This window comes from Parasteatoda tepidariorum, chromosome 3 (genome assembly GCF_043381705.1).
Source record: "Parasteatoda tepidariorum isolate YZ-2023 chromosome 3, CAS_Ptep_4.0, whole genome shotgun sequence".
Classification (NCBI taxonomy): Eukaryota; Metazoa; Arthropoda; class Arachnida; order Araneae; family Theridiidae; genus Parasteatoda; species Parasteatoda tepidariorum.
In genome coordinates, this window is record NC_092206.1 from 92,837,330 (window position 1) to 92,850,907 (window position 13,578).

The following is a 13,578-nucleotide window of genomic DNA, read 5'->3' on the forward strand; positions in this document are numbered from 1 at the left end:
CATTAGGTGTTTATTATTTAAATATCACTAGGTGTTTATTATTTTCTCAAGATCTTTATGTTTTGAGCTAGTATCCCTATAAGAGGAAATAGTAATCGAATACATTAGGAACCATTATTATAAGCTCAAGACAAGTTAACAGTATGTATCATAGCACTTTCGCCAAGGATAATATACAGTCATTACCAAAGTTTTAGCGCCTTATATGAAACAAATCTATAATTTTAAATTATGTATACTATCATCTTGCTATGCATAAGATGGTGTTTTTCTTTTAACGCATGATTTACATGATAGCGACAATTATGAAACGAAATTAAAAAGTTTCTCTGAAAATGTGTGTGTTTACTACGAAAATAATATATTGAAAATTACTTTAATTACACACTTTTTTACTTAATTAATTTCATTACGTACTTATTTCCTATTATTTTTATTTTTATTTTCTCATTTTTTATTATTTCTCTTATTAATTTATTTTTTAATTACGTTCTTACTTGCATTACTTGTTTGCTTATTTCCATTAGTTTTATTCATTTATTTACTTATTTTGCATTTGATTTGCTTTCTTACTTTGCTATTTACTTTTTATAATGTGGATAGATTATAAAGCCACAAGTTGGTAGCATTTTCTCTCCGCCTCCACTCGAGTGGTGTTATCCTTTCATCTCACAAGTTGGCTCATCCTAAAAACTTAACAGAATAAAAAACAACGTTTTCACAAAAATGATTCTTTTTCACTGTATTGACTCTACGAAATTCATTAAGAAAAAAAAAATCTTATGAAAAACTTATGAAAATTTTTATTTTTCTAGCGTTGCATATGTTTCTAACAAATGAATCATAATAAAAAAAAAGAGAGATCAAATCAATCACATTTTTAATCTTCGAAGCTGTTGCTTAAAAAAAAAAAAATCTTACCAAAACTCATTCTCTTGCAACAAAAACTTATTCACGCAGACATGAATTAACATGTTTATTTGCATTCCCATTCACTCGAACAAACGCGAATTTTGCGTTTTCTGCGACAAACCACCCCTATAAAAATAAAAAAAACAAATATTACCATAACTGTCATTTAATATTTACCACTCCCTCTGGGCCATTATTGGCGAGGGACAATGCACAGATATTCCATTGGCGAAGATTTATATCTTCGTGACCTGCATTTAGTGGGTGCCAAGTTTGGAGCCAAACCCCATCTTTCAACATCTTGCATATTATGGGGGATACGCGCGCGTGTAGGTCCATCGGCGTCTCTCTTGTAAGCAAAGAGTGGGAGGACCATTGTGTGGGGACCGCCATTAGATTCCTATAGACTTCCTGCAAAAAACACGCTGGGGCATGAAAAGGGAATCCCTCCCATCTCACCCCCGCACAGAACTGAAATTTTTCTTTTAACATCGCGAAGAATGAGAGAACTTTTTTAACATCACTATCTTCCCGCCATACATCATTTCCCCATATACATGGGTGTTTTTTTTTTTATTTATTGTGTCATCCACTACTCTGTGTCTCTTTAAATATATTTTGCTCGATCTTCTTTCAGTGTCCGGAGCAAATCTGAAAAGCAGTTTGACACACCTCGTGGAGGGCCTATAGATGTCTATGGGCCCTCCTCTGGATATATGTATGCACACTCACAAAAAGCGAATATGGCATGTATGCAAAATAGAAAACCATCTCCCTGATAAATAGCCATTCCCCCCTTTAACAAAACATTCCTCCCCCTTTTTTTTTACTCTTTCTTAAGAGATGTCTTCTAGATATATTTGTGAGAATATAACGTCCTGAAGTTGCCCTTTTTTCTTCCCTCCTTTCTTTTGAAATGGCGTACTGTATGCAGATATGCATCAATTGCTCTATGAGGAATATGTTATTTTTTTCCCCCTTTGTGTACGCGCATATTCTGGTTATATATCAGAAAATCCCTTTTTCTCCGGAGGCCAACTAGTGCCCAAATAAATGGCTTGAAGTCGCTGCCAAGAAAGTTTGGCGTGTATCTGCATATGAAGGATATCGCGCGTTTTCTTTTGGAAACTCAGGAACTCTCTCTCCGTTATGTCATCTGTTTGAATGGTTGTTCGACGAATCTTCATGTAGCTAACTCAAAGTTTACATATAGAACTGTAGAAAGTATAAATGGAGAAAATAAATCTCTAGGCGACTGAGATCTTTATCGACTTTTAAGTGTTAACTTGAATTTTTTCATTCCTTAATGTATATGCAACGATTCATGAAGTTAGTAGAGCATTGTATTCTTATGAAAATCACAATTTTACAAAAATTTTATATTATATTCCTATGAAAACAAAAATGTCACTTTTTACAATTGTGCTAAGAGTTTTATATTTTAAAATTATTGAAATGTATTATGAGTTCGGGATTAGATACTAATCAGAAGGAGTGGCCAAGTAAGTAAGGTAACGACCGATCGGCTGTATGGTGTTCAGGGAGCTAATCTAAAGTCAGAAAGGTTGCGGATTCGAATCCCGGATAAGTCATAGATGTTCTTTCCTTCTCTACTTTGTACTATCTATCCTTCTTACTGTGGGAGTAATGTTGGTCTACTTAATGTTGCGAAGATCAATATTCGGGTGAGCATTAGGAAATAAAGAAACTTGTGTTGGGTGGTAAAGGCCCCCGGTTCAAACCTGAAGGTCGTCAGGGCACCCTTTTTTTATTTTTAAATTGAATGAAATGGTCCTTTCAGGCCTTCCAGTGGTATATCTTCTTTTAGAAATTGCGTTATTTATTTTAATGCAAAGCTAATGCGGACTGTAAATTGTGGTTTAACGTTAGGTACTTCTACAAGTTACCTTACTAGCTTGAAAAGATACTATTTGATAGTAATGGTTATATTTAAAATTTATTCTATTCACAAAGAAACTGAGCTTGTAACTGATTTCACAAATTACCGACAGTACAAATTTTGCATTTAAGTCAACAAGATTGTTTCTAAGAGTTTTAAACATATCTTAACGATTTTGAAGGATAAAATTTTTTTTCAAGTACCTAATATGACGTAAATTTAAATTAATATGTTTTGTTCTTTCAGTGAAAAACCGAGGCATACAATTTTTTTTAATCATGATGACTAAAATTTAATAAATTAATTTAATAAAATTTTCCTAATAAAAAAAAATTATTTTTAAATAACTAAAAGGCGAAAAGTTTCGGATTGAGTTCGTTTTGATACGTATCAATATTGATTAATAATTTCAGTACAAAATGAAAAGAACCCCATTTTGTGATTTTAGATACGAAAAGCATTTTTGGAAACAAAAATTGTTTGAAAAAAAGGATAGTTTAAAAATAAAAAACTACTTTTCTAAAAGCATTATTTGTTAATATTTCTTTTAATTTTATTTTGGGCATAGCTTTTTTTTTTTTAATATCTGTAGTAGTTCAGTCAAAAACAAAATAATAAAAATCATAATTCAAAAATCAATATCTTGAAAAAATTAGCCTAAAAATTTATTACAAAATGATTTATTTAAGTAATAAAATCTAATATTGATCACAATACATAAAATACAACTCAATCGAACATGAAACAAACAAGTGCTAAAAGTAAAAGTGAAGGAAATTTTTTTCTTTCAATTACTGTTACACTAATATAACTGTCAGTAACTAAATTTCCTAATTAAAAACTAAATATGTTTTTTATATATCACTATTTTAATACTCTGTTTTAAGAATCGTTGTTTATACACATTTTTCCATTTTCTTTTCGGTTCTTAACCTGTTGTTGTATCGTTATTTTATTGTAAACGTTAATTTAACAACAATAGCGAATTATTAATAGAGGAAAAATTGTTATTAATTGCGCACATTCCGCTTATTTATTTCATTTAAAATTTATATTCATATTTTAATTACTGAACTTGTATCGTATTGTACAGTTGTACTTTTTCTTTGTTAGCTTTTTTGACATTTAACGACGGAATGTAAATTTTTAATTATTTAAAACTAAAATTTAAAACACGATTATACCTCTCTGATCAATATTCAAGAATAACTAAAACACACCTGGCACTTTCTAAAATAACTCTTTATCCGATTTATTTACTTGCTTGCGATAACTTATTTACTAGTAACAATCACTTATTATTTCGAAATTCTTCGACCGATGATAACACTTCTTTGGGAGAGACAAAAAGAACAAAAAAATGTTCGAAAGGAGCGGTAAACCGAACACTGAAAGGAAAAAAAGAAAAACAAACATTCCAAAACAAAGAAGAAGAAAAAAAAAGTGGTGCATCGAAACGATCACCTATAAGAAAGAAAAAAAAAAAGCTAAAAAAGATGGGGATGGGGAAAAATGTTCCAAAAGGAACAACGTAAAGAGGATGAGGAGCAGAATAGGAAGGAAGAGAACCTCTGCGAGCCACTAAAGTGGGCAGTGGCGTTAGGGCAGTGCCGGGGGTGGGGGATTGCCCGTCACCGCCTGGCCGTCGCCAAAGTTACCCACATCGCCCATAGACTACCGTTTATTACACACAAGATCTTGGGCTCCCGTGTGTCTGGTGTACATTGTCCAATGTGTTGCGAATAGCCACTGTTGATGTACCTATGGTCAGTGCGGGGGTGGGATGGTTGCGAAATATGAAATTCTATCTCCTTCAATGGACATAGAAGGAGGATAAAGATCTCAACCGTGGTCCACGGAATGGGGTAGTTACGGGGGATAATGGGGGAAGAACTCCCTGGTTCTGCGACTGTTTTCATAGAAATTTTGTTTTCGGATATATTCCGTTGGAGGAAGTTCCAGTTTGGAATGGTATTTTCTTTCCAAGAAATAACATCGGAGGCTCTGATGTTTCTATGGAATTATATATAAATATATTTTTTATTTGAATGGAATTTGGAAATGAGAAATTTTTATTGTCGGGGGGAGCAAAAGGAAGGGGGGGATGAGATGATATCATAGAAGTGAAAAAATTTTGTTACTGAAAAAGCTCTTACTTTTTCCTCATAAAAGAATATTTAGTTTTGTCACCGAAGTTGCTTATTAAATACTCAACAAAGGGAAACAGTCAACTCTCAATGTTCCTTAAAAGAACCATCTCACCGAAGTTATACCAAATTATTGTTGGCCTTTAAATATTTATCACCGATTCATGTTTTATTATTGTGTTGGCATGGAACTAATTTCAGTTTTTCAATGTAAAATAAAACTCAATTTTTTTCTTTACAATGAAAGAATTTTAATCAGTAATCATCCGTTCTGTCCGCTGATCTTTTGCCAGCTTTCTGGTAATTTCATGATCTCGCGGTCATAAAGCTTCCCTTGTCACCAAAAATTCGAATAAATATGATTTCATTTCAGATTTATCACCGAAATTCTCACCATCTAAAGGAGTTTCGTAAACTTTGAAATGAATTATAATCCGATAATACTAGATCGGAACAAACATAACTTCCCAACCAAGCTCCAATAATTTCATAACGTGTTGCTAAAGATGTGTGAGGGCTCACATTATCGTGGTGGAAACACAATTCCTTTCAGATTTGTGTTCCTTCAGACAGCTCCGATCTTGCACCATCGGCTTATCCTTTACAAAACAATAATAAAAATTTTAACAACTAAGGTGACCTAAAATGGCACTTACTTGAGTTTTTTGCTGATAAGGATTCGAAGTTCTGTGATTGTAGGATTATGATTATATAATATATAACCGTCGTTGAACAGCAGACCCAATTTTTGGGTTTACGACTACTAATGTTCAACTCAGTAGCCTCTTTAGTTTTAAACCAATCCAGAAGACAAGGGAACTCCTGGATCAAGTATTGGGAGAAATTTGCCTTCGTGGAGGATTTTTCGATGGAACTAACTCGCATTTGCATTACATGGTGAGGAAGACTACGAGAACCTCCCACGGTCAGCCTGACGGCAAAGGGACTCTAACTCATGATCCGTCTACCACAGGATATTTCACGTCAGCACTGTGGTCGGTACAAGCCGGATGCGGATTTGTATCGACCATCCATCGCTGGGATTCGAACTCTGTTCACCTCATTGGAAGGCGACCGCTCTATCCCCTGAGTCATCGAGGCTCTGGGATCATGATTGCAAAAGGTCATCGAACAAAATGAAAGATATTTGACTGATTAAATATTCAGTTTTTGTGTAGAAAAAAAAAGGAGTTTTATCTTACGCTGAAAAACCGCAATGACTTTCTAATCAATCTAATATCATACATATATGTCTATAATTTATTAAAATAACTTATGAAAGCATTATTTGAAATTCTATCAACCAAGCCTGTGCTATTGATGTTGAAAAATCGAACGGTTATATAACATTAGTAATGTACAAAATCGTTTTAGAAAATCTTAAATTTTTTCGATTTATTTCCTAACAGTAATCATTTCTCTCTTTTTTTTTTCCTTTCAATATTTAATTTTTGTGTTCTGTGCAACAATATCCATACGTTTCTCAAAAATTCAGGATAACAATAAAATAAATGGTATTTTATCATTATGATCAACGTGTTTTTAAAATTATATTATTGCACTTCAAATTGCACTGATTCACACCGATTGTTTGTTTATTTTCTTGATAAGTCTCTTGAAATTCAATCGGCATTTGTTTTTTGATGATTCAGATGTAAGGAAGGTTCAATAATTTCAGATTGCGAAAAATTATATAACCGGTGATTGTTGCTGACTTTTTTGGAAAAAAAAACTGTTTTTATTTTTTATTTTTGAGTCGGCATCTGTTTTACAAAAGTCAATGTTCCAGTTTAAATTGTAAAAATGTCTACAGCAATTATTGTTTTCTTGGGGGAAATTTTTATTTTTTTTCCTCTCTTGTTTACTATGTTTTAGTTGACATCCTTTTCTTAAAAATTTAAGATTTATGAAAAAATAAGTAGTAGAATATGTTTAAATTTTTTATTTATTGTATCTTAGATTGAGAAAGGTATGTTGTAGTGACTGTTGATTTCTTTTTTAAGTTGTTTATTTTTGTTAACTATGCTTCAAATAGTATATTTTTTTTAAATCGAAAATGACACTCATCATTGGCCGAATAATTCATACTTTACAATCAGTATTCCACTTTTGATTTCCAATTTTTTAGAGTGATTGTTGTATAACTGATTTTTGGTTTTCCGTGCTCTGTATTTTATTTCATTTCTTCGTTTCTTTTTTTAAAAATTTCATTTATTATTATTATTATTTATCTATTTATTTTTTTGGTGCCTGAACCCCGTTTTTAATTATTTGCAGCTGCCATGATGTTCATGCTTTAAAAAAAATCTGGGATCATTTTGGCTTGATTAAAATAATACAATTTTCGAAACGCGAAAATGTCAAGATCGGTCAGATTGATTCAACCTTTAATTAATTTTTATAAACCGATGAATGAGTTGGGCATCTGTTTGTTGTTCGAAAATTCAGATTAGTGAACAAATATAATTAAATTCTCCCCCCATCAGAGAGTCGCCCTGCGAGAGGTATATCCATACTTAGTCATTAGTTGACATCATTAACGCGCCAAAAGGTGACAAAAGTTGCCAGAATCGTCCATTAATGATGATACCCATCTCATCAACACCGACTGTGAGAAAAGGGAAAAGCGCAGGGAAAATGCACGTAGATAATTGGTGCGCTTTTCCCTTTGTGTCGGCGGTTACGCCTAATCGGGCGTGCGTTATAAATGACAGTGAAGCGTGACCGAGTGCCGGATACCAGAATCTAGGATATTGTTGGCTACCTTGCCGGCCAGAATTTTCCCTCTTTTCGGCCGGATTGAAAATTAGCATAAGCGGACGGCTATTCCTTCAGCAAAGTTAATGACCCTCGCCGGGCCCCCTTGAAAGGGGAAAGGGGGGGAGGGTCACCGGCAACTCACATCCATCATTTTATTGAGTGAGTTAAGGGGATGTTGATTAAAAGTTCGACTTATGCAAGCATTGATTTTGTTGAAAGTAGCATTCCTAGGAAGTAATAGCTAAATTGTTTGTAATTACATACATGTGAATTTTCCGCTAATTCACGGAATTTTATAAATTTTATTCTTGAAATTCGCGAAAATCAATTGTAACGGTTATTCCACGACAGTGGTTGGAACATTATTTTTGTAGTTTACTTCAGCGACAACTACTTTGTTATAAATGTACTTAATTACAACTACTTTTTTTTTTTTAAATGTAGTGATTACAAACTACTTTGGAATTTAGTTACAACTTCACTATTTTAAAGAGACGAACTTTGCTGGGGAACTTAATTTACACTTATGTTCAAAGTGGATTTGAATAAGAAATTGATTTACATAAAATATAAGGGAATAATTAAGAATTATTTATTCATGTTTACATGAACCAGTTTGTACACTACTTTTTTAAAAATTTAACACACTACACTACAAACTACGAAAAAAAGTAGCGACTACAGTAGTTTTACTACTTATATAGCTCTACTCACGATTTAGAAACCATAGTTCGCAATTTAAGAATCGTATTTGGAATCACCTAGGTTGGCGTACCTTGCATGGCGATTGATATTAACGGGATTTACAAATCACACACATCGTGATTCGTATTCACGCGTTTAACGAACTACACATCACGATTCGTATTCACGTGATTATCAATTTACTTAATACGATCATTGTCGTTGTTCCTATTCACGTAATCGTTTTTTAAAACTCCTACATAAGATTCGATTTTGTTGAAAGAAACATTCCAGGATGCGTCGGGCTACCGAAGCGGGGGTGCCATCCCCTCTGCAGAGGATCAAAATTGCGATGGCATGTCTTCGGATCATCCTCAGGGATGTTTCCCAGACCGTCGCCAATAGCCCATTGTGCAGCTCTAGTGCGACGTAAATGAACAACAACAACAACTACCAAGATGAGTGATTGCATAATATTATTGAAAATTATGTCCTCAAATAATCATTAATATTGTTTAAATTATGTTTAAGTCTATAAATTATTAAAATTTGACACATGTTCTAATGATAAATATATTTTTAAATTCAGTATTGTGTATTAATATGCTTTCTTCGTTTTGTTTTTCAGGTAAGAAAACAATTTAAATGGAAGTTCTAGTTGTAAGTTTTTATAGGGTGAGTTATTTACATTATGTCTATGTGTTATAGTATATCTTTCTAGTTAAAACCGATTTAGAAAATGAACTAAAAGTGTTCCTTCATTCTAAATAGATACTAACGTTTTTGAGTACCGACTATTATTCTTCATTGACTATGATCAGATCAGATCCGATAGTAACGCTTTTGGTCTAGTTTATGGGTAAAGAGATATAGCGATTTATTACCATGTTATGTGACCGAACTTACTCCGTAACATTGTATCGATTTTACTATACGAAAAACTATAATTTTACGATCCAAAATGTTTAAGAAACAATTTATTTTTTACCAGTTAGTTACATTAGTGCAGGTTTCAAATACGATTTTACCGACAACCTGTTGAAGGAATTTAAATTCATCATATGATTTATATAATTTAACTTAAACCTTTTTTTTTTCTTCATTGAATAAAAATACTACTTTTGGCATTAATTCCACATAGTTGCTGTAACAAAAACCTAGAAGAAAAAATAAAATAGTGAAGGAAAAAAAAAAAAGCGAAATGAATTTCTACTGTTTTCTGACAATTTAATTACTTTAAATTTTAGTTTTAAGCGTTCGATATCTTCTCCTAAAAGAATCGAGAATAAATTTAGATCGAATAGAATTCTTTTTTTTTTATTATTTATTTTATTTTATTTTATTTTTTTATCTAAAGAACTCTTAAAACTATTGCGACGGCGAATTTGAATCGAATAGCATATTTCTACTCATTACAGAAACGTTTTTTTTTAATTTTTATTTCAGTTAGGAACATAGCTGTTGTTGCTAAGGAATAAATTTGGGATCTGAGACCCGGATTTTCGATTAAAAAAGAAGAAAAAAAAGAACATTTTATTTCTATCTTGTTAACAAAGTTCAAAAAATAGAGAAAAAGTGTAAATCGATGTGGTTTTAAATTTACTTTTAAGAAACGTTAAAATTCAACTACTTCTGTCCTTCTGATGTTCAGCATCAAATATATTGGAGTGCATTGGGATTGTCCTATTTTTTAGATGAAAAGTGAGATTTTCCATGATGTTTGTCGTATATTAACCTTAGGTTTTACTCCTTATTATCGATATTGCGATTTCTTTGGAAATTTTCGCACATGCGCTGTGAGAGCTTCAAAGGAAATCATAAAACGTTTTGCAAAATCTCTCTTATGACTTGTAAAGGATACGTTAATGAACACTATCACTGTCCTTCTGATACTCAGAAAACATATTGGACGACGTTGGGCTTTTCTTAGATGAATTTTTTCGATTTTCTTTAGATGAAATAGAGAGATTTTCTTTTTTTTATGTGGGGAAAGAGTCTTTCCACAATGTCAACCTTCATCTAAATAAAGGTGCCTCTAGATTGAATCGAATTAGCATGTCTTATATACTAGTGAATTGATTTTTAATAATTGTAGTGGTAGTTACGCCACATTTTTATATTAACCTTAGTTTTTACTCTTTATTTTCCGATACTGCGATTTGTTGGAAAATGTTCGCACGTGCGCTGTGAACCTCAAGCAGCGTTAAAGAAAACCGTAACGCTTTGCAAAATCACTTTAATGATTTGTGAAGGATACGTTAATGGACACAAATTTCTCCTGAAAAGACTTCCCGTCTAATGGCGTATAATATAATGTATTTTTCTAATAGTGATTTGAATAACTTAGTAAATTAATGTGAGAACATTATAGTGTGAATACCTTTCTTGCTTATAGATAGTTCACAATAATTTACTTCAAAAAAATGGGTTGCTTTATGTTAAAAAATGAATGACGAGGGAAATGCTGGGGGAAAAAATTATAACATCTATTGTCCTTCCTTATCGCGAAATTCCGAAGCTTTAAAACATTTATTCTTTTTTTTTTTTTTTTTTTTAAATAAATAAATAAAAAGAACTCAGGGTGTGTGTAATCACTGCTTAGGCGTCACTATTCGCCGAACCCGAGGAAATAAAAAAACTAACTCAAGAAAAGGAGTTGCAAAGTTATTGTTGTATGTTATTAATAGGCCATAACGAGATTCGAGTGTTCGAATAAGAGGAGCGAGCACACACACATTCTCAGATTCGGAAAAGAGAAAAAGAATATTCTTAGATGGGTCCTAGAGACATCATTTATTCTTTAAGAAGCTGGTCTACGCGTCTGGAGGCGAGGTTATCAATAATTCTAGTATTTCAATGGGGGGGGGGGGCGCCCAGTTGCAAGCGATTGTTTCGTCCTTTTGTTGGGTGACTCGGCGTCCAACAAAACGCAACAAAAGTCGGACCCATCTTTTGGGTGGGAAGAGGAAATTTTCTTTTATGCCCATTGTCAGAGGGTGATCTTGGAACATTTCTTATTTTTCAGACCATCTAGTTGTTGTTTCTGAAGGTACTTATAACGGGGCAAGTTCCCGTTTTACCACCAGCAGTGGCATGAAGTACTTTTCTTTTGTTGTCATTGGCCTCGATTTATGCATACTCAATGAAAATTTCAGCCACTGCCAACTCTTTCTTCTTGTAATTGAGTTCTTGAAGCAAATGGGACGAACATTTTCTTGCCTCTTTCTTTGGTTGACTTGATACCTTTGTCATCAATTAGGATTTCAATGGACGTTTGAAAGGGAAAAAGCCACAGAATAATGGGGAAGTGATGACTAGTGGGGGAAAATCCTTCTCGTTTTGTCAGCATGTTAGGGATTATTGTTAGTTGAAAACTAACTGCAAGTTCTGTAGTACATGCTGCCATTCTCTCTCTTTTTTTTTTCTCCTTACCCTTCTTCCCTTTCATAGAAAATTCTAGTACCTTTTTCATCGAAATAAAACTTCGGCTGTCTTCCAAAAATGCCCTTTTGAATTCGAAATTATTGTTCAGGCATAATCAGATATCTAGTTTGTTGCGGAAATGGAAATACGAATTCCCATTGTTGTGTATCGAGAATTATCTGTGTCGAATCCTTTTTAGCTAACCGTTGACAACGTATTGAAGTTTTCTATTGCATTTGATTTACGTTTATTTACGGTAATTTATAAATATGTTAGAATGTATCTTCAGCGAATTTTATGATTTTTTTAAAAAAAAGATTTTGTGCCAATTCCAGTTTAAAGTTTAGTTTTATTAGCATACTCGGTGAATTGTTTACGGATGAAATGTTTATTTGAATGATTACTACGAATGGTACTTACGAATGAATGAATACTCAAAGAATGAAATGCTTATGAATCTATTCTGCATTATTTTTTCATACACAATAGATACAGAATGCTAAACTCACTGAAGTAATTAATTTTTACTGGCATTTAAACTCTTTTGCATGATTATTCATTATAATTCTCTATATCTTTCAAATGATTATTATTAGTACTTATCTATCAAAAAACTCATTTGATAATTTATTTATCATATAAATAATCCTAGCATAATATNAGCGTATATATATATATATATATATATACTAGATGAATTTGTGATGCATATATGCATATGAGAATGTGGTTTCAATCATTAAACACACCCGAGAATCTATCAAACTGATGAGATTTCATTCCTAGCATTCTCAATTTAGAATTGATAATCTGAACAATGAGTTGGGCAGAAATGGGAAGTTAAAAGCAAATTATTCTTACAAATAAACCGATTTTGCTCTATTTTTTCTTTCATTTACGTTTTAATGAAAGTACAGGAAAAATGAATTAAAACAGTTTGTCAAAAATATTGCCGGAAAAAAAACCCCACTTATATGTTGGTTTTTTTTAAAAATGAAAATCCTTCAATTATTTTATTGTTGTGTCTGCAAAAGTTAATATTATGGAAATTGGCGTGTAAAACTCTTTGGCTGCTTATTTCTGCCCACTTAAATAACATATTGTTAATAAAGTTTTCTTTGCTGAGCGAGAGGGCATGGCGCAATTGGTTAGGGTGTCCGGTTGCAGATCTAAAGGGAGTTTCCAGGGTTTGATCCCTGGATTTGTCTACTTTTGCTAATGATAAAACAAGAAACTTGATGGTTCAGGGGACAGAGCGTTCACTTTCCAATGAGGTGAACCGGGTTCAAACCTCAGCGACGACTGGTCGATACGAATTACGCATCCAGCTTGCACAGTGCTGACGTAAAATATCCTCAGTGGTAGGCGAATCATGGGCTAGAGTCTCCTTGCCCTGAAACTAACCATGAGAGGTTTTCAAGGTTTTCTTCTCCATGTACCGCAAATGCGGGTTAGTTCCATCAGAAAGTCCTCCACGAAGGGAAATCTCTCTCAATACTTAATCCAGTAGTTTCCTTGTCTTCTGGATAGCGTTCAAATTACAAGGCTGCGGAGTTGAACATAAGTAGTCGTAAACCCAAAATTGGGTCGGCTGTTCAACGACGGCTATAAAATAAAATTATAAAACAAGCGATATACCTTAGTTTTTATGATAATACTTTATATCCGACAAGAGACTACATTTACTGATGTCTAGTTTATAACACTCATTTTCAATGTTTTATATTCATATCTTATGTTTATATGCTGTAT

The 13,578-nt window shown here is 32.9% G+C and overlaps 1 protein-coding gene across 7 annotated transcripts in view; it reads left to right on the forward strand.

Annotated features, from left to right (window-relative positions):
- The window catches only part of LOC107446990 (zinc finger E-box-binding homeobox protein zag-1), a 499,470-nt gene that overhangs the window by 341,358 nt on the left and 144,534 nt on the right, over positions 1-13,578 (forward strand). For 2 of the 7 annotated variants that reach the window (XM_043039305.2, XM_043039304.2), the window contains exon 2: positions 9,032-9,078. The exons of the other annotated variants lie outside the window; for them this stretch is intronic. The gene's annotated coding sequence lies outside the window, so the exon portion shown is untranslated. The remainder of the gene's footprint in view (positions 1-9,031; positions 9,079-13,578) is intronic. 7 annotated transcript variants of the gene reach the window in all.